General features: G+C 39.2%; 1 long non-coding RNA gene across 1 annotated transcript in view; it reads right to left on the reverse strand.

The window, feature by feature from the left end:
* Positions 1–3,131: 3,131 nt before the first annotated feature.
* Positions 3,132–27,566, reverse strand: part of LOC110359287 (uncharacterized) — a 64,890-nt gene continuing 40,455 nt past the window's right edge. The window contains exon 3 of the long non-coding RNA XR_002414351.2: positions 3,132–3,285. This is a non-coding gene — a long non-coding RNA (uncharacterized LOC110359287). The remainder of the gene's footprint in view (positions 3,286–27,566) is intronic.

Here is a 27,566-nt window from a genome sequence, read left to right on the forward strand (position 1 = left end):
GATGGTTGACTTCTCTTGGTTAGGAACTGGGCTGGAGGAAAGAGGTGCCTGGTGGAATTGTAGGATGGAGAAGTGCTGGCAGCTCAGGCTCTGGCAACAGGAATAACAATAGTAAAAAAATGTTCTCGGCTCTTTTTCAAGCCACTTAATTTGGAATATAAATGATTTACACTGAAATGATTAATCAGTGCATTCATTATACTTGCATGGTTACTGTTTAGCACCACAGCAAGTAAACAACAGCCTGCAATATAGCAGAAACGAGGAACAATCCAAGACCTCAAATCTACAAATTAATATATTAAGTGAACATCAAAATCTCTGAACAGAGACAACTTTACCTCAGCCCACACAAAGCAGCAGGCAGGATCAAGGCAATAGTGCATCTATTCTAATATTCCACGGTACAGATCTCAACTTGCTGAACATCATCTATTACAATTAAAGGGAGTCACAGAATTTGTTACTGACATAATGAGAAGAATATTTAATTCTATTAATATTTAAGAAGCACATCTATTTAATGCGATTCGTCTAAGTTTGTGTGGTGCTGGGCTGCTTCCTTGTATTAAAGGTTTTTTTCAAATGTCACCTAAAACTTTCAAGAAACTTGACAAAACTGTCCTACCAGAAGCATCAAAAGTACTCTAGGGTGCTAAGTTTTTCTCATTTCCTATATATAGACATTTATTCCAAAATCCTGAAAACATTCATTTATGAAGTAATAGGTTAAGAATTTCAGTATGTTTATACTTTCTCCCTTCTCCTCAATTCTCTGTCTTTTGCAATGTGAATTTCTGAATTCCAGTACCTACTAAAATAAGTAACCTGTATAAAACAAGTAATGAGAAAATAGGTGTTTAGATCTTTAAATTGTCACTAATTTAAAAGGTAATTGTATCAGACTCCACCTATCTAGAACAGAGCAGAAAAGGAAATAAAATGGAAGGATGCACTTCACAGTTATGTTGGCCTGCATATACATATTGATGCAAGACAGAAACACAGAGCACAGACACATAATGCACGATACCTGCAGATATAAATATACAAATCTTAACAGCTGAGCAGGAAAAACAAACCCTCATTTCTCACCATCTCAACTTAGTGTGCTAATTCCCTGGATGAGGATTTGAAGAAAACAGGTTCATTATAGAAGTGCCAAGGGAACTGGTCAGACACAGGGGACAGTGAAGCAGAACAACACAGCAAAGCTCAGCTTAAATAGAAAACAAACAATAATTCATCAAAAGGCCATTCACTTGAAGAAAAAGCACTAAGTGGTTGCCTTAAAAACAAAGAAAAATAAGAATTTTCTCAAATTACTGTTTTCAGCCACATTCATTGAAGCATAGCGAAATTCCCCAAATCACAAAATTGTGACAGTGTCATCTCTGGAAACCTGTGGTGGTATTGTTGTTCGGTTACTTAGTTGGTTTTGTTTGGTTTTTAATGATTGTGGGCTTTGTTCTTCAGGTCCCCACCTTTGAATGTATAGTTGCGCTTGGGCCACGTTTTCAAGACTGATTTTTTTGTGGAGATCATGGGCAAGCAGAAGGCAGGCGTGGGCAGGGGCTGACAGAGAGCACAATTTGAAACAGAAAACGTGAAAGCAGACATCCTTTCTAACAGCATGGCCCTCAGCAGAGCCCTCAGAGACATAGAAAAACTTGTAATTGTACAGGAAAGCCGTGACAAAATACTTTTTGAACAATTACTAAAAGCCCATACCCACTCCATGCTAAATAGATTGAGCTCGTAGGTTTTAACTAGCTTCACATTAACAAGCCCTTCTGTACAGCAAACCTCATCACGCTGGTTGAACTGGTTCGGCTCATCGAATCTCACAGAGGCAAATTTCAGAACACTAGCCTTGCTTCAACATTTAATGACTAATCCTACCTGCATTAGCACACCTGCTTTCTTGCAGGTCCAAATGTCAGTTAAATAAACCAGCTGTGTAACAAGGTACAGAAATAACTCCTCTGAAGTTTACAACAGAAAAATAAAACCAAGGAACACGGCCCTTGACACCATTACAGTCCCCAGAAGTCCCATATCCAGGCAAAAAATGGAAGGGGAGTTTTCTGTGCACATAAAGAACTGCAACGTAGCTTCTTGGGGTTTATTTATTTTTAAAGGACCAAGGATTTTGAGTATTCAAAACTAGTTGGGACACCTGGGAGAGTTTCCACAAAAGCCAGTTTTAGCCTGGCCACGCTAAAGCCTCTGGGCTCTCTGCGGGCAGGGAAAGCAGCTTCTGAAGGTAACTCAGGACAGGAATCCTTCATCCCTGAATCCTGAAAGCCCATGGTCTGTAATACTCAACCTAAAACGTATGCTGTCTTATGCTTCTAATTCCGGCACACCTACCTACATTGACTTTGCTGAAACATTCAGCTTTTTTGGGGAAGGATCCCTCATTCTTTACAATTACAGGCATATCCGTTGCTGTGTTTTTGCCCAGCGAGCAGAACCTGGATCCCTGCACCTTGGGGCACAACAAACAGCACAGAGGACACGTCATTTGCTTGTCTTGCACAGCAGCACGGCTGCTTTCCGACTTACAGGAAAAATAAATATTTGCCTCTTTCATTTGTCCCTGTAGGACTGGAAAAGCGAAATATTTGCTATAAGACTTGAGATGGTGACACAATTTTCCCTCTATCAAAAGAGAAAGGCTGATTAATGAATAATCTATAGCCACTATAGACTGAACTCTTAATCAGAACTACTCAAAACAAAATCAAGTCTCTTACATAATTAAAGAGGAGGGCGGCTCTGAGAGGTACATAGTGTAGGAACATGCCAAATCACTACTCAAAAAATCTGTGCTTACCCACAAATTATCCAATTAAACATCTGACAGACACTGACAAACATGATATACCACTTCCACACATCAGGTGAATCTTAGTATGAAGAAACTCTGTGCTGCAGATTTGTATTTTTGAAGGGACTAGCAGAGACTTCACATTTATCCTGACCAGATTTCTTTCTATTCACAAATCTGTAAACTAAGGCTACAAACATAGCAATTAAACAAAATATCTTCTGTGATTCTATGATTCTTTTTTATCATATGATCAGACAAATAAGAAGGTCCATCCCCACTGCATATTGTGACCTACCGCACGTGTATGGCTGCTCCAGATGTTCCCTTGTCCCGTGGTGTCTGACACATCTGGTGCTCATGTCCTGGCTCTCTCAGGGAAGAGGCACAGAAGGGTGACTGTCTGTCTGTCCTGTAGTCCTGCAGCCACATGGGTTTGTCGTGATATGCTCCTAATAGGAAATGTTGATAGATATCTTTAGTATTAAGTGAAATCTCAGCACAAGCAAACAAATACACCCTTTAAGGCATTTCATTTCAATCATCGAGCTGTGTTATTAATGTACTCATAAAATTCAGAAAGCACATCACTGCAAACACGGCCAGGGCAAACACGACAAAAATCAGAGTTCTGAAGCTGTAAAAAGCATCCAGTTTTCCATCCAGCTCTTCCATTATAGACCACTGATCACCCCACCAAAGTTCTAATAAGGAAAACAGCAAACCTCCTGTTCAGGTGTATAGGATGCGGTTCCTGAAATCATCTTTAATTTTGAAAACTAGGAATAAGACTACTAGGAATAAACTACTTAAGCAGCAGGTGTCACTTATTTTACTTGAATAAAATGGCAATAAATTAATCAAATCTCTGCCTATTTTAGCAAAGTTGTGGCCAGCTCCAGTAAGAGTTCATGTGGTCTGAAACATCTCAATGTGTAAAGACAACCTGACTTTGAAACTGCCTATTTGCTTTGCAACACACATAGCCAGATTTAAAATAGTTAAATAAATAAATAAAATAGCTTCCTGCCATTTTCCAGTTTCATTAAAATCTTTGTCTTTGGAATGAGACATTAGAAATGAAATGCTTAATATATTCAGTGAAATATAATACAGCTGTTTGCCATGGTGACCTTTTCAGTATTCCATATTTTATATTTTGATTAGCCATGTACTGGTAGAAAATCCCTTCCATAGCTTTTGATGGCAGGTCCAACTTGTAGCTGTGCATGCTCTTGTGTAAAGTAAAATAATGCAAGAATGTCAACAGCTAGTTATTTCAGAGCAATAGTACCTCATGCCCAGAGCCACATTTCCATAAGCTTTGCAGGTTTATAGCACATGGGCAGTGTAGACAGCGAGTCTCAGCTGCTGCAACCTTTATGAAAAATTACTGTTATCAAAAACAGTATAAAGGAATGATCGAAAATATATTTATTGAAAAGAACAAATAAAGCTACAACACACCTGTGTCTTTAGATTCTTAAAAGAAATTATCAACTTGGGCGTATTTGAATCCACTTCAGCCTTCTTTACATGCACAGGCAGAAAAACAGGTGGATTAAGTAAATTATGAGCACAGATCAAAAAAATGGAAAAGTATCCTTAAAAAAATCAACAGATTCTGGCTAAAAATTGCACCTGAATCATTTAGGCTTTGGTGTAGACCATTACACTTATTGATAATAGACAATGGCTTTAAGCTCAAAAACAGTATAATGGAATCAGAGAATTGTGTTTATGTCTATGGCAGATGAGCATATGAAATGGAGATGTAGCCTTTACCAGAACTATCACACCTCTACATATGATAGATGCAGCCTAAATAATTAGGAGAAGAGGCTGGGAGGGAGTGGGGCAGGTTGTGCTGTGTTGTGACTTGTGTGCATTTAAATTCATAACATTTTAGTTGCATCAGCAAAGGTTTTTCACATTTAATTATATGGCACGTGCTGTCAAACATATAGACCCTTATGTAGCATCACATACTTAAACATATGGCTGTAAACAAAGCTACAATACCACCGAGAGAAATTCCAATACTGAATAAAAGACTTCCTTATTCAACATGAGAGTACATTATGAAGCCACAATTTTATTATTTAGTTTTATTGTTTTAAATTAAATAGAACAAAGTGGCTATTTCATCTTGCTGATTTAATAAGTTAATAAAGTCTGCTGGCAAACATATATTTGATGTATTGTAGAATACAATAGCTCCTTCTCATGTTGAGGAAAGTATTAAAAAAGAATCTGCCTAGGAGAGGTTGCATACTGCACTGTACTTGATGAAGCCAATATTTACCATCATTAAAGATTCAATTCATTCTCTAAAATAGGCTTTTCTCTCAGTATACTTGTGCTTTGACTATATTATAGTAAGTTCCCTCCATCCTTACAAGTATATTCCTCCTTATAACACTTTCAGGTGTGGCAGTGATTTTTTTAAACGGTCTATTTTATCAATAGAGTTTTTCCTCCAGTAGACAAAACACTGTAACGAGGGATGCAACATCCCTTCCTCATCCCTTAAGGAACGCGAGGTTCACTGCTACCGCATGGCAAAGGGATTGGAGCCCCCACTTGAGTCTCTGCTGGCTTGATACTCAAGCTGTGCCTTGCTCAGCTTTCATGCTATTAGCTAATGAACTTGGGAGGGATGTTGTGCAGGTCAGCATTGGCAGGGATGTCTGCTGTGGGTGAGAGACACTGTGTGAACTACGAGCATCTTTTGAAGAAAGATGATTTATCTGAGAGACAGCACTGCAAAAAGTCTGCAGGTGTATCTGCTTTCCTTCCCGTACAGTAATACAAAGCATACCAATAACTAAGATAATTAAAATAGCTAAATTCATCAGACGCAGCTATGCACATGCTCCACTTCAGTGGGGAGCTGAACTTTATATTTGAAACTAGTAAAAATATCTAGAATGACATTCATCATTTAAAACCAACATAAAATGACAATTGGTCTGTCATGTAGATTGCCCAAAAATGGGGAGACTGTCTCTCTGCAGACTGCAGCAATGTACACCAGCTGGTGACTGGGAAATATGAAACCTTGAATATAACTCTTGACCTGCCTCAATACCAGGGGGCACTTGTGGAAGTGCTAAGCACCTCTTGAAAAGCAAAGCACACCTGAATGAGACTTTTCCATAGGCGCATCTTAGGGTCTTCATGCTGCACAATACTTAGTAGGTGATGAAAATTAATCAGAGTGAGACAATAGTCGGCCAGAAAAGCAAAGCCAGACAGGAGAAAGAAAAATAGAAATGGACAGCCTCATATACCCACATGAGGAAATTAAAACTTGACTGGAAAGGAGTGAAAGTCAATTAGAGAGAAGATAATCGGAAAGAGAATTTGAAACAAAGGCTTTCATTTTCTTTGACATTGATTTTAAAATCTTGAAGGAACAAGGAGAGTTTTAATGAATGTTATTTAAAAAATAATTAATATATCACAAGTAGGCATGTCAGAAAAAGATGAACATTACAGGCTTAGAAGTATTTTCTTCACGCCCTGCAGAGAAGTGCTTGATGTAAAGAAAGCCAGAGGTGGAGGAAACCAGAACTATGTGTGTGAGATGCTTAATAAAAGAAGACTATAGACTCCAAAGTTTAGGCGAGATAACACAATATAAACATTTGCCCTTAAAGTACAATGATAGTAATCAAATGATATCTGCTCAGTAATCTTCCCAGGAAGATATGCAGCTTGGTTATGGCAATTTTATGCACATCTGATAATTAATTTCTGTAACATTAATGACTTCAAGGAGAGGCCAAAATTAAGACACTCGCTACGTACTACTCAGCCCATCAACCAGAAGAAAAGGGTTTCTCAAAGCAGTAGGATTGGACTATGGGTAACTGCTACCTGTCGAATGAAAACAAAACCCTAAGGCATCCTGAAATGCAAAAACAAAGACAGTGCTGAAGCACATAGTGTCCAGTCAGTTCCCTTTGAAAGTCATGTATCTGCTGTACAGTTGCCAGCAGATGCCCAAGCAATAAACACACTGGTAAGACTAGGATTAGTCACACAGTTTTATGGGAAATTTGCCACAAATTACCAGAGATCTCAGGAGTTCAGCCCACATTAAAAGCATAAGCGACTGGGAGGGCAGAACAATTTCAGAGAGCCAAGAACGACTGTTTAAATATTAAAAACTAGGAAGTGATCTCCTGTAAATAAAAAACCCGACATAAATCCAATTACCTGAATGAGTGGGAGTCAGTAGATTTTCACAGCTACATATAAATAAGTTAAAAATGCCATGCAGACCACAGCTAATTAAAATATGCTGCAAAACACATAATCTTATCTCACATAATCTTATCTCACATAAGTTGAAATCATGACTTCTGGAATGAGGCTAAGAAGGCATAGAAGTAAGATCTTTGCATAGGTTCCCATAGGAAGGGATCAGGCCCACAGTTTGGGAAGGCAGGGACTATGGAGGGGGTTATATATAAACATATATATATATATATATATATAATTTTTTTAACTCCTACGTTTTCCCATTTCCATCATGGTTGCACAATTTGGTTCCACATAAGTAATTATGGAAATGAGCTGAGGAGATGACATCTGAGATTTCAGAATTAACTGAATATATGCACGAAACCTTCCACTTCTGAGAGCAGACAGCACAGGAGGCTCCCCGTGGAGGACCTGTGAGGCATGAAGAGACCAGAAGCTGAATAAGAAATATGTTTATAGCAGCTATTGTAGCTCCTTTCCATGCCAGAGATAAAATTCACCCCTGCGCAAAGGACAGGACCCACAGCACCCTTAATTTCCACCTGAGCCCTTAAACTCGATGTTTGGGGGCATCTCCAGGGACAGCAGCCCCAAGGCTTGTCTCAGCAAGCACAATATCCACGTTTACTAAAGCCAGGCTAATTTCTCACCCTCTTTCTCTCCTTCAAATCAGATTTCATTTATTCTCTGGAAAATTAAAGAAAAATCAAGCAGTTCAGATTGACTTATCCAAGGCAGAGCCACCAGATGTAATCAAGACCAATGGTCTCTATACTCAGGGATGCACAAATTATCCACACCCATAGTGCAGAACCTGCGTCCCAGAGAATGAAAAAGCTGCAGTGTGGAGCCTCCAGCAGATTGCAGGTACCTATTGACATTGTTTGTGACCATATAGGGTGCATTACACTCCATGTCTCAACATTTGCCAGAGTTTAACTACTTTCATAGCAAGTCCCTAATTCAAAATATTACCAAATAATTTCTTTGGTACGTTAATCTCAATCTGACACATATAAAAGTAAAGTAACTTGGGTAAGTGTCAGGAGAACATTAATCTCAACTGTAATGAAAGAGGAAAAATTACTCTCAAATGAAAAGCCCAAGAAATGGCAAATTGGAGAAATTAAAATATTTCAGGTAGAACACAAATCTCTATCCTTTCCTTTCACATTTGTCCAGTATTTATAAAAACAGATATTCACCAAAGTGAAGCTAGATTATTTTCTAAATATTTAATTCTAACGAATTCCAAAGAAGCAGGTCAAAGCACCTCCTGTTCACAGAACCACCTCCCAGCCTGCAGAGTGGGTTCAACACACCAGGAATGCACCAGATGAGTTGTAATGAGGACTGTCTGCCTTCCAAGGCAACGCTGTTGGGGTATTACATGTAACAGAAGGGGAAATCTATCTGCAAGACCAAATTGACCTTCAATATAAGTACAGTATCTCCAAAAGATGAAAGTGAGCAGATCTGAGCTTATTAGATACTTGTCAATATGGGGAAATGCACTGGATACAGTTGACAGCAGGGAAAAAAGATGACTTTAATATTGCTCACCTCCCAGGAGTGATCCAGTTAGGCAGGAAACAGAAATATTGGTACAAGTAGCAGTGCTACATATTAAGCTGGCCTTTACCTAACTTTCAGTTTTCCTATGAAGTGCTTGTTTTTTAATAATTTAGGCACGTAATTACCATGTGATTCATGCAAGCCTCCTCTATGACACACATAAATACACTTTTTGTGCATACAGTTCCCTAAAACAATCCCATCAGTGCCTCTATAAAGAAGCTGTACCTGATTTTGCATAGGCATTTGTCAGAATAAGCAATACAAAAACTCATATGTGAAAGGAGATTTTAAGGCCATTATCATTGTGGAGTCCGTCCGTATTTGCTTTTCACAACCTTTTTATCTTACATGTCTCGAGCTATTCAATGTCATCCACTCTTGTCTTTATAAAGGCTCAAAATACACTTTCTCCATCAATTTGGTGCAGAACCACCTCCTCCATAACGGTGCATCCAGATGTTTACTAGTCTCTCCAGTACCTTTCTCACTCTAACAGTTTCTGTGCTGTTCCATTGAATATTTTCTATTTCATTCCACCTGTTTAATTTTTATTTTTAAAGGCATTTCAAGCTTAAACAACTTGAATGATTCAGCTTTCATCTGTCAGCAATGACACTACTTTGTTGTTGTTATTGTTTTTTTCCATTGGTAGGAAGATTTTACTACAAAGGGATGTGTGCCTTTCTGAATTAGTTACATACCAATGGAATCTAGAGCTGATGCTTAAAAAAAGGAAACATTATGAAAAATATTCCATTAAGCTTCATTACATTTTTTGCCTTTCATTTAAGCCAATTGTGTTTCTTTTTCCTTGTCTGAAAGCTACATTTGGAATTGTACAGTGAACACTCTCTTAATTATGATCTTGCTCAAACTCAATTGAATTTCTCTCTGTCTCTATTTCTTTCTTTTTCTCCTGCTGCTGCTAATTAAGATAAATACGTCAGAAGTGTTATTGCTGAAGGGAAATCTGTAGCAAGTGTCATTGGTCTCTGTGATATTTCCCATTTTGCCATGAGCTGTCACCAATGATTTAGGACCGAGTGCCAAGGATTATATTAATCTTGATGAAATTAGCAACTGCTCTGTGATGTTGACATCCCTTGGTGCTAAATGACATTCCCCTGGCTGGGCCATTACCACTGAGAAAAAATACTCTTTCTTCCTCAGAGGACAGCAAATGAGGGCATTAGGTGAAGATTGTATTCTTTTTCACAGAAAGGATGAAGGACAAATTCAAGTGTTAGCTGCTGTAAACATTCAGCCTTTACTTCAGCATCATCGGTGAGAATCTGTGACAGACTCTTGATATAAAAAAGCCCAGCTGAGGCCAAGGGATGAAGGAGGAAAAGAATCCTACTCTATTTCTGCTTGATAAAGGGCTACTGTTATATAAGTAAATAGTACACAAGAAAGATTATCTCTATAGCCCATGTACAATAGAAAGAAATAAAAATAGACATTTTTCTTTAAAAGTACATTGCATAACTTTACCTGCAAACAGACATACACACTTGTCCTCCTACTGTACATCTTCCTGGATACAGGATTTTCTTAATATTTTCCTAGACTGGCTCTGTACAGCAGCCACAGACAAAAATCACCTCCGAAAATCCCAGTGAGTTTGGTGGTTGTGTCAGGCGGAGCAGCGTTGTCTCCTTCCTTTGTTCTTTGTCCATTTGTCCACAGCCTGACTCCAGGTATCCGTGGTCTTTTGTTCAGCCCAGGGGATGCAGCAAATAAACCAGAGCTTTGTTGTGCTTAGATTAAAAGCTTCATTAGCTAGCTATTAAAATCTGTTTTCTTTGCACCCGTGGGCAGCCAAGAGGTCAATTTGTGCAACTTGTTTATCTGTGATCATCTATGCTTATTTATACACTCATCTGCATGCCTCTAATGGATGGTTCCGTTCCTAACATGGGCTTATTTGTGACCTTACACACGACTGGAGCCACTGTGCACAGGACCAAAGACACCGATGCTTGCACAAGGCACTAAATAACACATTGGACACTTCCAAAATGGACCCTAAGCCTTTGAACGTGGTTCACATATGACCTGACAGCTGAATGAAGCTTCAATGAGCTCAGTCCCAATAGATCTTTATTCCCACTGCATAAATATGCTCATATTGTAGGAGGACTAGTGCTCAAGCTCTGTCCTTAGGAGAACCTCATAACTTCTGCAGATCTTCAGCTGGTTGCCCGTGAGCGTGGGCACTTGCAGAGCCAGGGTTTGCGATCGCTGCACTGATGTATCTTAATACTGCGGTGACCCTCAGTAAATCCTACAGTTTATGGATTTGCTGCCTCTGCAATTCTAAAGTAGACAGTTCTCAGCAAGGTTGAATTAACACGTGTCAGCGCAGATTTACAGAAGGATAGCTGGTAACTTCCTGGCAGGAAAGGAGGATAAAGTTATTTTAAAGGAAAGTCTGGATGTTGTAAGGAAAATGCAGAATCAAGGGAGAGATGCAAACACCTTTTCAAGAGGAACACAGCACCGAGTCTCATTTTTACGTTTCTGATTTTCATCAATCTGATATCAGGAGGGATTCCATTCCGTTCCCTCCATTAAGAGCAAAAAAAGCAGTTCCTACAGTTACAGGTATCTCTGCTTAACTGCCATCTACATAAATTGTTTTCTGCTTTACATCTTGAATTATGCCACATTTTAATATCAAGTAGTGGCTTTTTTAAAAAAATGTATACATGTAGCTGTAGCAATACATTATCACAAAAATTCAAACCACTGTAGTACTTGTAATAATGCTGTATTTATAAGATGCCTGGATAAACAGTTTTTGCTGGGACTTTAAACATTAAACATACATTTTAAAAGTCTATGTAAAGGCTATAGGATGTGACCACAAAACCTAAGTTCAAGCAGATTCATTGTGTTTAGTAAAACATGTCAGACATGATGGCATACTCTCACTTAAATTGTTAAATGAGACTACATATAGTATATAAAATTGGTTGACAAGTAAAGAGACCCATGACCTATCCCATAAAGTGTGTGTACTCTATTGACTAGCTGTTCCTTAGTTTGATTTTCACTTAAAAAAACAGTTAACGTGAAATAAAATATCTCTCAGCCCATTTAAGGCTTTCTGCTATGACTGATTAAATATACTACATTTGGTTCCTGAGTACATTAAAGCCAGCAATAATAATTCTTTCTAGCAATACTGCTTTAATTCAAAAGAATTGATTTTTCAAAGCTTTGCATTAGCATAGGAGAGAAATCTGTTAGAAAAAAAGCATTCAGGGATATTCACATACAGACGCAAATGTGCACATCAGTATTTAAACCTGAAGTAAACTTATGGATGATTTAATACATATGCAGAAGTGTTTGAAAATATAATTATCCTATTGTCACACTTCTTATTTTCAAGGAAAAATATGTGCATGCAGCTTTTATAATTCCTGGTCAAATATGAATGAATGTATCATGTAAGATTTAGATTTTGGGAGCTAGCTGCTATTGGAATAAAATTTCTGCCTAGGACGAGAAAAATACTCTCCATAGAAAATAAATAATTGTCCAAAAGACCTCATCACTTGGGGAGAGGATGTAGGAGCTGCTGTCCATACAGAATCTTTGCACCAAACCCCAGGGAAAGCTGCTCCACGGGATCTCCATCCGTTGAATAAGACCACACTCCACAACAACAGGATTCAGCAGATAATTGATATCTAGTATTATGGTGACACATTTCAAGGATGTGACCCATGATGAGGACTTTTACCATTGGCTACTGAGATGTTCTTCTGTAGAGCCACATATACTCTCTAGGAAGAGTCTCCTAAGATTTCTCAGCAGGGGACTTAAGGAACTGCAGCTTTAATCCTTAGCCACTTGGGATAAAATCTCCTATACATTTGTCTTCTGTTCAAACTATTGATGTTACTCATATACTTCAGTCCCAGACTATTCTTGCTCCAGTGGACAGAATAAGAGGCAGTTATGGAACAAGTCACTTTTTGCCAAGGTTAATGCCGGCACATCAATAGGCTTTTGGAGAAGATGCTCACAGTTTGTAAAATGTTTGCAGCCCTGGTCAGAATCCTGTATAATCTGAGATCTGAAAGCAGCTAGAGACTGTCAGATATAACCTGTGTGCACAGTTGAATAAGAATAGTTGTTCTGAAGAATTATCAAAAATGTATTTAAGTATAAGGATCTCTTCCTTGTTCTTGCATAAGAACTAGTGGTAGCTAAAAGTTTCTCACCAGGAAATTGTTTCAATTATCCAGCAAAACTTTGCAATAAAGCAAACACTTCTATGGAAAGGAAAATGGATTCTGAAGCAGGATGGGGAAAGAGAAAACACAAAATCTGCCAATAGGTGAAGTTTTCCTAATGTCTGCAATAACGTTTTGTGTCAACTGTTACTGGAGATAATTTTAAAGACATTTAATATGTGCTACCAACATAGCAAGAGCTAAATGCTTTAAAAATTATGCTGTTTCTTCTTAACTACAACTTTTATTGTCAGTCCAGTTCTGAACAAGACATCCCATCAATCATTCTATCAGAAGGAAACTCTAAGTGAATTTGAAGACAATATTGAGAGAAAAGCATCTCATGTTTCATTCATAACATTGATATTTGTGCTAAAGCTCTCCTTGTACCCATGGAAAGTAATTAAAGCAACTATAAGCTATTAGAAAATTCAGTTTATAAGAGAAGATGTGTCAGCTTCTGTCATCCGTTTTATTTGTGCAAGACTGCAGCTGTCATAGAGCAGCTCAGCGCGCACTGCCACACTTGAGGTGCAACATTGAAAAGATATGAGTGATCTTGGAGGCTCCACGTCCACGTGCTCACAGGTGGGAGCAGGACAGCCCCTGCAGAGACAAGTACGTGCATCATGTTTAGTCCCTGACCAGACTGCACTGACCTGGGCAGTAGCTAATTCTTTAGCTTTCTCAACATCAGTCCCTTCTAATTCTCGTAATTCAAGTCAGCGGCAGCTCGGTGAGGCGGCTCGTTCTCCCATTAGCCTGCAGCATGTGCCGCCGCCTCGCGAGCAGCACACAATTCACCCAGGAGATTGATATTATCGATTGCTTGCTTAGGGGGGGCATCAACAGTCACTCCCAATGAGGCCAAACCTGCCTCACTGCAGCAGCTCCAAGTCCAGCTCATTCGCAACACAGTGAGTACAATTCTGATGCCTCAAGGCACCGAGTGCGTACATTTAAATTCTTCTGGCCAGCAGCAAAACCAAACCAAGCTGTAACACAGGTACTCCCATTAAAACAACAAATAAGATAACTGCAATGATGCTGAAACACTGATGACTTGATCATTACTGTCAAGGGCAACTTGCTTTTCCTATAGCTTAAAACCAGACAAATTACCTTCTGTGTCTGCCTTATCTGGATCCATTAAGAATTTACAAGGAAAATTAAGGATCTCTTCCAACCAAAATGTCTCTACGATTCTAAGAACAGTGGTAGGCTAAACCTTTCCCTTATGTTTTGGATCACGCAGCTGTCAATGTGAACCTAGAAATACTTAAAAAGATCTCGATCAAAATCCAGACCTACATTTTGCAAAGCTTAGTGTGAACACAGAAATCTGGACTCGTCTACTGTAGGAAGGAACATAAGGAGTTGGGGTAAAAACAATCACTTTGAGACTAGAAGCACAATTCAACTACAGCTTTCAAATAGAGCTATGCTTTAATGGGTTTTTTTTAGATTCCAATTATCACAATTAGAAGAGGGGAAAATTTACTAAGATTCATCATTTCATTTTCATTCATAAAAAAGGCAAATCTCTTGCTGATTAACTTTGTTCTGCATTTGATGCTGCGGTGATGAGGTACAGTGAAAGAGGGCAAGTAAACAGACTAAATGGAAGGAAAATTGGTTTCAAGCTCCTACAAAGAATTACCGAGTGACATTTATGATTGTCACAACATATTTGTGGTTTCAGTGCCAGGTTTTCTTTTGCTGTTTGAGTGCTATCTTTTCCCTTTAAAAGCATCATCTTTCAGAGTTGCCCAACTGAAGTTCACAACAAAGCAGTACAGCTGAATAAAGCCTGGCAGCTTTGTTTTAATACTGGCTTTGCTCTGCAAAGACTAGATGAGCCCAAAACTCCACGCAAATCCCACTAGACACAAGCTCCACAGACCTGAAATGATCTGAAAAGTTCAAGAAACATCACATGAAGTGACAGAACTGAGTTTCACAAGGCAATGTTTAAAAGTTGCTTCAAACAACAGCAAAATGGAAAGGAAAAAAGAGAGAGAAATAAAAGAAAAAGACAAAGACAACAAAGGAGATGCTGGTGAAATATCTGCCTTCCACTGGTGGGACTTCATCCTCATCTGTTTGGCTACCAAAGGTTTTGTTATTAATTGCAGTTTAGAAAAACCTTTTGCTCCAGGAAGACATTGGTAAAATCATCAGCTGAAGATGCATGAACTAACATGGTGATGGCCCAGCCAAAGGGCTTCATTCTGAACTTCATTTTGTGCCAAAACCTATTAGATAGCTGCCTTCATGGATGAAAAACAAGCAAACAGACATAACTCATGGGCTTATGGGTTTCATTTTAATGGTAGTAATCAAACATTTGACAGAAAAGAAGAATAAGCACCCTAACTTACTATTAGGCGTCTTAAAACTAGTAGCAGATGGATATTCTAACCATGGGGTCAGGTAAAAATCTTACCAGGCTACACAGTCTCAAAGATCCTGCAGCAACCTCTGGGATTTGTTTATTAGAGATGCTAACAAAACCCCAAGGTGCCTTTCCCTCCATCCTTACCTGTCCTTCCAAGGCACTGGGACACAACTTGAGTTCAAAGCACAGACACCAGATGGACAAAAGGACTTGGAGGAGGAAAGATGCAGCTTTTCATCTGGGATTTGGGTCTGACTGGACATTAAAGAGAATTGTGCAGCCGACCCTGCTCACCGAGCAAGCGCATCCTTCGGACTTATGAATTAGCAAAGACACTGCTGTGTTATTTGCCGTATTAGCTATTCTGTAGGTTTGAGTATATTATTTAGTATATACCCTTCAAAAATGTTTCTGCAGCATTTTGGAACTATTGTGAAGAGCATTATTGGAGCAAAACGCAATTTAAAATACTTTATAATTGCTCTAGGATGTTATGATTGCTTGTGAAAGACAAGATTTTGAGCTTTCTATGTCCAGGAACAAGGAACGGCTCAAAAACCTGATCAGTAGCAGCGTGGGCAAAAACAAGGGGAAACTCATTAATTCTACAAACAAGAAATGTCAAAGCTCAGAAACAAAATTTAATGGGCAACTCTGATACGAACAACATAGTGAGTACCTGAACTACAAAGTGCGGTATCTGCATGGCCAGTCATGATAATGCTTCTGGGCTGTCCTGTGATCACAAAATAACCGCATGCAATGGTTGTATCCCTGATACTGAACCCATTATCTGCAAGATAGCAACTCCTGCAGATCTTGAGAACTTTAATTACTTAAATTTTCTGCTTATCAGCTGCATCAGTGAAGCGCTATAGATCAGCCTGGATGGGCTGGTGATCTCCTGCAAGTTGTTCTCACAGAACAACGAAAGCTGCTTCTGTTATAGCTCCAATAACAGCTTTATCTCCCTTTAATTCTTCATGATTTCTCCTTTTGTAGTATTTTACACAGTTCAACAAAGCCTATGGTGCTTTTATTTATTCCCTGTGCACAATCACAATCATGAGCTCTATCATGATTGCATGAATATAACACTTCAATCAGGTTTCTGGTGTGAATAATTTTACTTCCATGATTAACACATTTTTTCCCCAGAAAACGGCAAATGTTTGCCTTAAGTTCTTTGCTTCTTTGTATTTTTTACTAATAAACCAATTTCCCGTAACAGGTGTGGAAAAAAAAAAAATCCTCTTTTTAAAGGAAGTTCATCTCTTTCACCATATTAAAAAAGAAAGAAAAATCAGAAAAAAAACCTACAAAGCAACAATCCTGAACATGCAATGAAATTTGCTGGTTTTCAAACAAAATCCTCAAAAGTCAAACTCTTCAATTCTAGTCAAACAGACTGGTTATTTCACCAAAGAGCAAAACCTGGACTGGAATTAAGAAGTTATCCAAACCATCTCCTGCGTAATCTCAAAAAAAGCATAAAATGAAGGCAAGACATTCTGAGGCTCCTATTTTTAATTTATTCTGCTGAAAAATCAACATGCTTTCTGAAAACATTTTTAATTTGATGAAATTGCTGTTTGTGATCAAAACCAGTCATTAAAATTTTCAGCCAGCTCCAGCAAAGATGTTTTCAAATATGTTCTCTGCTGTTAAGTTCATTACTTTGATTTTATAGGATGGCAGACAGTAAAATTTAATACAGGTAATTATTTAAATTAGAAAACCTTTAAGACTTAAATTGACATGCCATCTTGGAGACGGGAGAATATTTTCAGCTTATTCTTTTGAACACCGTCCACTTTGCCATTCAGTTTAATGTAACTATCAAGAAATTAACATACCACTTGGATTATTCTGAAATTTTAATTCATCCTACCAGACCTCCACTGAGACATTCAAGTCATTTGCTTTACAGATTACCATTAGAAGGCCATTAAATTTCCCACAGAAAAGACTAGTAGCGACCAAGTCTTATACTGAGAATACCATTAAAGTTCAACTAAATGCCACTGATTACTCTATTTTAGCATCAGTAATTACTGTTTGTATCCAATGTGAAAGGGTTTCATGAAATTATTGAATCCTACTATTTTACGAGTAGTTGCACCACATCCATCAAGTCATCACACATGGCCGGTGGGTCCAGTGTCAGACATGTCAGTTTGCAAGACTTGCATAAATAAAAGGAAAACCAAATAATCTCCTACACTGTCTCCTTAGATTGACAACAAACGTGACTTAAGTATGAAACTATTAGTTAATTAACAGGTATTTGTACTTTAGGCACACACAGATCAGGTAAATCCAGTCGATACCAAAGGCAGAAATTCTCAGAGAAGATAAGGAACTAAAACATGCGCATCGGTCTTATAGATAAACCAAGAGATAGTCTGAAACACACATCGATTTGGCCCTCTCACCCTTACCTATTTAAAATGTGATACAAACACAACCTTCTTTATCACAAAATGAGAGCGTAAGAGGCACTTTTGCCATCCAGTAGCTTCTAGGACAGGATATGTTGGTGGAGTGTTAGAGATGAGCAAGACTCAGAGGATGAATGTTGCTTTCCAAGCAATAATTCCTCATGAGCAGATGCGTTTTCCATACACATGCACAGAGGACAGACTGTTTTCCGTGACAATGTAATTGTGAACACACAGCATAACATCTCTGAGGAAAATATCTTCTTCCCTTCCAAACATTGGACACTTAAAGGAGTGCAACTTGTTTCTAGAGAAGTTGAGAACCTTCTGAAAAATACATGTTCAACATCCGAAAAATCAAAACTTTTATCTAGGTATCTAAATTCATGTTTGTGAGATCTGGCATCGGGCTTCATTGCTTTTATTTCCCCCCCTGTTCTTAAATTCTTAATAACAAGTAAAGACAAGGAAAAGTAGCTGGAAAAGAACAGTCCATTTCCCATTTCCTGTAGCTCTGCTCCGTGAAGCAGCTCACATGCTTTCTAACAATTTAAAAACAATAGCAATGCATTTTCTACTCCAGCTGTATTGGGCCAAAAAAGTGTAAGAAATGTCCCCTTATGAATAATGATTGAGAAAGAAAAAAAAGCTTAAGATTTTAGAATATTGAAGAAGATCATTTCTTCTCTTTCCCCCCCTTTTTTTTTCCTTACTTGCAAACTTCTTCACAAAAACACAAGCATATTGTTACAATCTCAGCTTATGGTACAGTGTGATTTTACCTTTGAGACATAGATTGTCATTGCTCTAGGAAAAGAACAAAGGGTCTCATTTTCAGAAGTGAACACACAGAATTTCTGCTGAAGTCAAGTATAGCTGTGGGCACTCCAGATCTCTTGAAACGAAATATATCATGCTCAGCTATTGTTCATAGTGTTTTGCCTATTTATGCATAAACAAAAAAGAAAGAGGGCTATCCCCATAGGATGGACTAGTTTTCTTTTTAATATAAAAGAGAAGGTTCAGTATTTTAATTATTTTATGTGAAGAACAGACACTGCCAAATTCCAAAGAAAAGTCAAAATTCTCTCGAGTACAGTTACTTGAAGGAACAAAAAAAAAGGAATATCCTCACCTTCATTCTAACTATTCAGTCAAAAACGGGAAATGATAATGTTGTTCAATCCTGTATGGCAGCATTTGCAACCACCACCTCCAGTTCTCATCTTTCCTGTCACCAAATCACAGCTGGAGATACACTCTATGCACTGTCTCACCAGATCAGACAGCAAAGCATCAGTACAATTATTGTCCTTTATGTCAGTTTTTTAAGTGTTATTAAAGCTAGGATGCTTTTTAGCATGGCCCACATATTCCCCGAAACAGTATCTAACCAGGCACAGGTTTTCCTCAAGTATCCTTGCAGCATCAGGTATTATTTCAGTAACATTAGTAATTCCAGGTGTGTCACACATTAATTAGAAGAGGAGAAATAAGGTGAGAGCGCTACATTTTCATGCTTGTTAATCTTCACTAAGTAATGCATGTTCTTGCAAGGTTGAGTAAAACAGAAGATTTGGGTTTTAGATAAAAGTAGCCAGAGAGAATCACTAAAAACAGACTTAATATTGAATTGTATCAGTGACTATTTCTTGAAAATTGCACCCAACAGAATAAAAATATTTAGTTGGTGGCTTTAAAAAAATAATTTAAAAAACCACATGGAATACTTTATAAGATATTTAAGATGAATTGGCAAACATGATTTGTATTCACGTTCAGCTGCTTGGAAGTGTGAAGAACATGTGCCTTACTTTGCTAGAGAAGCCTGTTGGGAGCAGGGGCAATAGCAACACAGGGCTGTTCAAGGTGAGACGAGAGGGCACCGTGAACTGAGCAGGATCTAAGGGCAGAGACGGGGCTGCTCAGAGGAGCAGGAGAGGATCTCTGCCCACATCCCCTCTCCTCTCCTCACCCACCTCTCCTCACTTGCCACCTCAGAGGAGCGAACGCTTTACCCTCAATTTATTGCCCAGCGGGATGCTGAGGCGATTCTTCAAATCAATTCTGGCATCGGTCCAGGCCGGCGGCAGGGAACAACGGAGCCCTTTGAAAGATTTGTTTATTTGTTCAGTTGGCACAAAATGGTGATATAAAGCTAAAAAAAAAAAAGCTATAAAGCTGAGTATACAGACTGCAGGTAGTCTGCTGCAAACTCTCAATGGTGAAGGGTGTCTGGGGACGATGCTGTTGCCCTCTCAGCCCCACGCTGCCCGGGATTTCTCACGGGTAAAAGGAAACGGGGAGACAAGGAGTGGAAGCCCGTGTCCCTCACCGCCATGCTGCGGCGGCGGTACAGATTAGACAATCCTATTGCAGCATTACTGCCATTCTCTTGAAATAACAGTTTATAAAATGTCATAAATAAAACAGCTTTTCAAAAGGCAGTTGATAATGTAACATAATGACACTTTTACAGCTGTTTGTTTCTGGCACAAACTGTTTTGCATGAAATTCAAACGTTGGGTAGATATCAAAAAGAAGATCAAAGAGACCTTAAACGGAAAACACAGCTTCCATTCTGCATTTTAAGACCCTTATTAAGTTGCCATCAAAGTCCAGGGAAAGGTTGTCTCCCCCCCATCACCATCCAGCCGCTACCCCCTTCCCCCCTGAACAGTTAAACTAGAAAAATATTTCTATCTTTTCATATATTTGGGATCATCACATCGCAACAGTTTGTCATTTGAAGCTGCTTATTAAGTGGCAGCGAGAGCCACCCAGGAATAGGTGCCTTTCTTGCAGTGTGAATACTGCATCACGTACAGGACAAGAGGTGATGGTTTTAAACTAAAAGAGGGGAGATTCAGGCCAGACATGAGGAAGAAATTGTTGGCCCTGAGGGTGGCGAGAGCCTGGCCCAGGTTGGCCAGAGAGGTGGTGGATGAACCATCCCTGGAGACATCCCAGGCCAGGCTGGACGGGGCTCTGAGCAACCTGAGCTGGTGAAGATGTCCCTGCTCATGGCAGGGGGGCACTGGGGGAGCTGGAAGGTCCCTTCAACCCAAACCATCTGTGATTCTATGCTATCTCTGTTCACTGTTGCCATCATTGTGCATCCTTTGCTTTTAGAACTTCAAAATCTAAGTCCTGAGATGTAAAAGAAAGGAAGAACCAGTTAAAAACAAAACAAAAGAAGTTTGAAAAATACTGTTTCCATAAATGTCCGTAGTTTCCTTCTTATTAAAAATAATTCTCTCTGAAGTCTTCTAATGTTCCCAAAGCCATTTTGTTCAGAAACAGGAGCCCAGATGTTTTATTCTGGCCAATGATTTATTTCAACAATTAATTTTCAATAGTTTTTGCAAAGATTATATGGTTCCCCACTTCCAGACACCAACCACTTGCTATTGCTAGCAGGCTCACTGCATGCTCCCTTCGGATCAGCACTGGGGTGCCTCAGTCTAAGTATGGCAATTTCTCATCACCTGTATTTGGACTGAGATTTCACACAACAAGCAAGGCACTTTAATTCCTGGAGAAACACCATCAAGCCCAACAAACCACTAGAAGCAGAAATTGTAGGAGTTTTATACTTTGTAGGAGTTAGCTATTTTCTGAAGGACCTGAGTCAGTAAATATTAGCAATTAATATGGAGGTGGGTGTGAAATGCAAGTGGGAAATCAAAATATTCAAATAAAAAAAGCGCAATTCAGTACTTGTCTTATTTCATGGTATTCCTGGCGGATTGCTGAAGTTCATTGTATTTTCACTTACCATCTTTACAAAATGAAAAGCAATACTAAGTCCACTCGGCTTCTTTTTTTTTAATCCTCAGAGTCTTGATATCTTACTGTTAGAACTTGTGGAACTCTTTTTCTCTTTGTTTTTTTTGTCATTAGTGTGGATGAGGACCTTCTGCCCACAGAACTGGAAGGTGTCATCCTCTGCTAATTGCTTGGCTTCCATAACCATCACAGTGTCACCCAGTGGCTATCATGTGGAAGAGGATGCCACATATAGAAGATGAGGCTTCTTTGCAAGGAATAAGGAAACTGCGCAAAGATGGTACTTGTGCAGAAGTGCTTGTAAAGGAAAGAATCACACAGAATCGACTGGGTTGGAAGAGACCTCAGAGATCATCGAGTCCAACCCTTGAAACCCTTAGCTAGAAGCTAGTTCACATAATACATAGAAATGGAAACTGTCACTTAGTGTATTTTCTTCCATTACTCCATTTGCTTTCATAATGGAAGACTCTTTTGAACACCAGCATTAAATACCTCTTCTCTAGGGTGACAGTTTCTCTCCCTGCATGCTAATAAAGGTGGTAAGCTAAATCCAATAACTGAACTCACCCAGAAACAGGCAAGAGTAACAAGAAAGGTCAGGTCCTAATTAGGCACGTACTTGAATAAGGATAGAAATGCAGCCTGCGCTGCCTGCACAGAGGCTGACGGGAGCTCGGTGTGCACAGAGCACAAGCCCTCGTGCCATCCTAGAAATCCCTTCATGCGCCCATTCCCCTGCAGTTAGTGACTTACGCTATGTCTGGGTACAAATGCCAACTTGAAGAGCTACTCACTGGAACTTTGCAAACGCAGACATCAGAGTTTAACTCTGATAAAGTCAGTTCTGCATTCAGTTAAACTCTTGCTTGAGGCATGTCTGATTTTCAATGATTACTAATTATTGCAATGATTTCTATAGCTCAGCAATTGCCAAGACACAAGGGAGCAAACACTCCTCACTGCACCGTGTAGAAGGAAAGTGATGACTTGTAACTCCCAGCATCCCTCTCCCTTATGCCTTGAATTATACTGTACTTAAAAGGCACAAATGCTTTTAGCAATGATGCAGATAGCAGCTACTGCAAAACATTAGCAAAGATGTAATTTTATCTTGCCATACTATGTGAAGACTTGCAGAACTTGATTTCCAAAGGGACCAAGAAGTTAATCAACTCACATACATTTACACTGCCTGGTTATGAACATTTCTGTTGTGCCTTATTGAGACAGAGGATAATTCAGCAGACTCCAGATCACTGGTTCAGAGGTCTGTTATTTAGTACTAGTACTTAAAAATACATTTGTGTCGAACGTTTCTGTTGGATCTAAAAAGTCTGTATGTGCGCTCCTGCTAGCAAGGGCCTTGCAGGATTTCAATTGATTTTTCAGATATATATGCCTTCTCAGCTAATTTATGTTTTCTGCCTGGTTTGCTTAAGGGCTTTAATTCAGCCAGTGTGCAGCGTGTTGCAGGAGTGCACTGTTTGCGGCTATACAACTGCATCACGTTGAGATGATATTGTCTCCAGTTCCCCACTCTGCTGGGAGCTGTTTTACACTGTTAGTACCACGAGCTCTCTCTGCTTTGCTCATGGGCTGTTGAGTACATTGAGCCCACCTGCCTAGTGTTGCAGAAGAGCCAAGGAGTCACAGGGATTAATTGGATAAGCCAGACAAGGGTAAAGCTCGCCTAGACAACTGCCAGCTCCTGCCCTCAGACATATTTCCCCCTCCTGCCCTGTTTTTCCCTGAAGTCCTAAGAATCGCAATTGTAAATTGTGATCCTTACCTCAGCTGTTTGCTTCCAGGGACGTTTGTTAACTCTGGCTTTCTAATCTGGTTGAAAGAGCCAAGCTAATCTCGCAGTCTGGTGCAGGGCAATTCTAATGCACAGAAAGGACTATTCAATTTTTGGAGCTTCAGGTACTAGGGACTGGACTGCATTTGCTTTTCGAGTTCAGCTTTTATGCTTTTATGTACTGACAGCTTCAGAGCAAAAAATAGAGAAAAAAAATCCCAACACACAAACAAAAACCACAAAAGCCCACAAAAACACACCACCAAAAAACTACTGCATTGTACCACGTCTGCCCACCTACTGACCTCAATGTTTGCTATTCTAAATAATAAATAAATAAATAACGCTCTGCAATTTTTATGTTACTATTGTGTTATAATGGCACAGGATCTCCTGTAGGTAAATGTCAGCACGTCCATTAGCAACCCAGAGATGCACTGGTGTGAAATTAGCTGATTTCTGGTCATGGAGCTGCTACCCCTCACTCTCCAGCACCGGCTGTCTCAGCAGATGCACACTGGACTCAAAGGATTGCAGGATTTTCCTTTGACCCCCCAGCCAGGCAATGGCTCTGAGCCCCCCCAGCCTGCAGGAGCCAAGCACTGCCCCATCTGTCCAGCTTGGGAGACCTTCAGGATCCACAAACAGCACACCAAGCTGTTCGACAAGTCCTGACTTTGCATTTCAAATATTATCAATATTCGGCAGCAAACTTCATTTAATTAACCATCTTTTACTTTAAAAGCAGATATATTCTTTTAATAAAACAAGTCTTGCTGCTTTGAAGAATTCAGAGCAAGATGAAGCTGGCACCTAATGATAATTCTGAGAAGCCTCATTGCACCTTCTTGGCAAAGCTCTTCAAAAACCCTGTTTCATTCCCCGCTCTGATCAGTGAATTGCATGCTACTTTCAAGCTATAATATGCATTTTGCTTTTTGATGATGCAATGAAGAAGTTGGTGTAAATAAGTAAAAAGCAATGTCTTTAGAAACCATATTTTTAGAGAAGGGGGACCTCAAAGATGACTTTGTAGGAAGCTGGAAAGTCTTTAAACTATATCGTGGAACACTTTCATAATGGAATCTAAGATATGTAAAGTGTCAGAGCTTATGGTTTCAAACTTGAAAAACATTTATGCAATTAGATTTGTGAAAATGTTTGTAAGAGATTATGCAGCAATGTCACTATGTTTTTTATTCTCATTAAGACTCCTTGGGCTGTCCATCAGCACCGTTATCTCCAGCATGGCAGGAGCCCTAAAAGAGATTGCAAGATAGCTCTGAGGGACTGGAAATTCTCAAAGACACGCAGTTTAAGAAATCTGGCTCATGAATGCTGCTAAGCAGGGCCATGTTTTCTGCTCTTCAACATTCAGCTTTCAATATGGATGAAAATTCATTAGAGTCTGATCTTTTGAGGAAACTAAATTATCACAGGTTTCTCTCATAATCAATGTGGCAGATGGCTTAGTTTTCCTAGATAGATAACAGCATTAGAAACAGTTTAAGAGTCATATATTCACTCATAAATGTTTAGCACTCATTATCTAAAAACTTTCCATTTCTGTTACCAGCTGCTAGTAACTGCTTCATGATATTAAAGAAATTAATTATTAGCAACTGATCCCTAAAAGGTAAATTACTTAAAGGGATTGTAATTCCACTTTGATCTGCATTAGAACTTCCATCTTGCTATTGATTTCTTTTCGGCTCCACATAGAGCTTATGTTTTAAAAGTAAAAAAGGAATGATTGGTGATGAGTTGACAGTATATTGAAGTGGCTTAAATTCTCAACACCACCCACAAAATCTTGCCTATATCTTACATAGTTATAGTTATTCTAAGATAGCCACTAGGGGTGTTTTCTTACCCACCCTTTGTAACAAACAAGTTTGAAATCAAGCTAAGTTAAACCTTAGTAGAAGGGCTCCAAGTCCAGCCCTACAGCCCACTTCCCAGCCTGGTAGGGCAAACACAAACCGTTCTGTTCCTCAGGACTATCCTCAAGACATTTGGTGTGTATAAAGCTGATGCAGTGCTGAATTGCAGTTTTTTAATCTGAATCCTAACACTAGACAAGGATACAGACCCAGAACCTGTGCTCAGAGTGGCAAATCCCCATTCAAAATATCGCTCCCTTAACCGCTGCCACCACAAACAGGGCAAAGGCTGCAGCTGCCTCTGCTTTTGGGGTACCCAATGTTGCAATCATGAAAACAGCCTCTCCATCTCAGAGTTCAGAGGTACAGCTCTGCCACACAAAGGACTGGGACAGAAAGGATTGGGAGGAAAGAGGGAACAAAAGAGGGTTAACCAGCATCCTACCAGTTCAATGAGGAGTTTGAAAGAAACTGGTTTTTACCTCCTCGAGCCATGGATTCCCAGAGTTACAGTAGCACAAGGATTTGCATCGACACAATTTTATGAGAGTTTAATTTTCAGCTTTTATGAGAAAATTTGCTAATTCGCCATATGTTCTTCTCATGGGTATTTGCTTTATAGTTCAATAATGTCAGGGCACAGGTCAGTCACTAGTGCTCTGCAGAACATTTACCATGAGACTACTAATTAAATTAAACAATTTATGTAGTCTCACTTTCCAGTTCTCAACCTGAGCACAAATGCAAAGCAGAGAAAGAAATTGACTTTGAAACAAATGCCTCATAATTAAAGTTTAATTTTCATAAACATGAAGAAAGTTAACAGCATTCACCATCCCAAATTAAGAAGTCATCCTATTCCCTAAGTGCACACATGTACATCAGCCATTAAATTTTAACGTTAAAGTAGTGCTAGCAGTTCTCATGTGCAAGGACTCTAATCCTAACTCCAAGAATCAGCTGCTCCAACGTGATCCCCTCTACCACCACTCCCTGAAGTTTGTGTACCCTTTACATTGGAGGAAAGTACGGAAGAAAGAGCAAATATAAATCTAGCATGGTTCAGCTAGGTTGAGCAGAGATAAAACACATCATTATTTCTTAAGCATTAATTCAAATTAAGAGCCAGTCTGCGGCAACAATGCTGATTTGCTCTCCTTGCTTTCTGCGAACAGTTTTGTAAGTAGAGAGGTTAAGTTACTTATAGAACAGTTATGGAATGACAGAAACAGGAAAGCATCTCCCCAAACCACTGGACTACAATGTAAAAGTCAGTAAGGTCCTGCAGACTTGGACAATGTGTAAATGTGTGCAGCCAGAGCACGATGTTCTTGAAATCAAAACACAGCCCTCAAAGGACTGTACAACTTCTTACTGCAGGCAAAAGTCTGGAGGATCACCTGCTTAATCAACCAGGTCATGATAGGATGAAACCAGAGTAAATCCAGCAAACGCATTTTTCTAGAAGGGCAGTTCTACTAATATACTCGCCTACTGTAACTTTCCAAATCAATATAAGCAGCCAGACATAAAGCTTTTTGTTGCAGACAGAGACTTGCCTTCCAGGTCAGAGCCATGAACGTGGCTCAGAAGTGAAATACCAAACAGCAGAGGAGAAGCAGAGCTGTACAGAAATATTTTTCTTGTTGAACATGGACAAGTTATATACACTTCAAAACAGCCAGACAAGCCAGTTTGCCTAAGTAAGAAAAGCCAGGTTCAATTCCGTTTCCAAATCTGCAAACACGGACCGATAGCAACCTGACCCCTTCACAGGCCTGCGGTGCAATTGGGGATTCCCCAAAGCTTTGAAAGCCGTAGGGGGTTCTTGTATCGATACAGAACTGGGGCAATGAAATCTAAAGATAGTTTAAAAATTCCAACAGCTTTTCTTTTGACTGGACTCAGTAGACAAACTGAGAACTGCCGTATTTTTGTACATGGAATTGTGGATCACTGCAGAATGCATCACCATCAGGCTGCTATCAGACTCAGCAAGGACTAGACCAAAATGGGAGCATTTTAGTGTTTTACTTCTTATTTTCCATTATAAAATATTAGGAAAATGGCCCCTCCACTAAAGAAAAAAATAGAATTTCAAGCCAAAACAGCATAACAAGTCCACTAGGAAAAGCTGGAACAAAGGTCAAAATCCTTCCAGCATCAAACAGTTTGATCTTTTTATGCAAGAACAATATTAATGAAAGGACTAATCCCACTAAACCTGACATAAAATTTACTTATTTCAATGAGTCAAAGCTTTGATTTTTTCTTTCCAGTTTGATCCATTCACACCATTTGAAAACGTAAATCTGTGTTGC

The sequence above is a fragment of the Columba livia genome, chromosome 18 (genome assembly GCF_036013475.1).
Source record: "Columba livia isolate bColLiv1 breed racing homer chromosome 18, bColLiv1.pat.W.v2, whole genome shotgun sequence".
Classification (NCBI taxonomy): Eukaryota; Metazoa; Chordata; class Aves; order Columbiformes; family Columbidae; genus Columba; species Columba livia.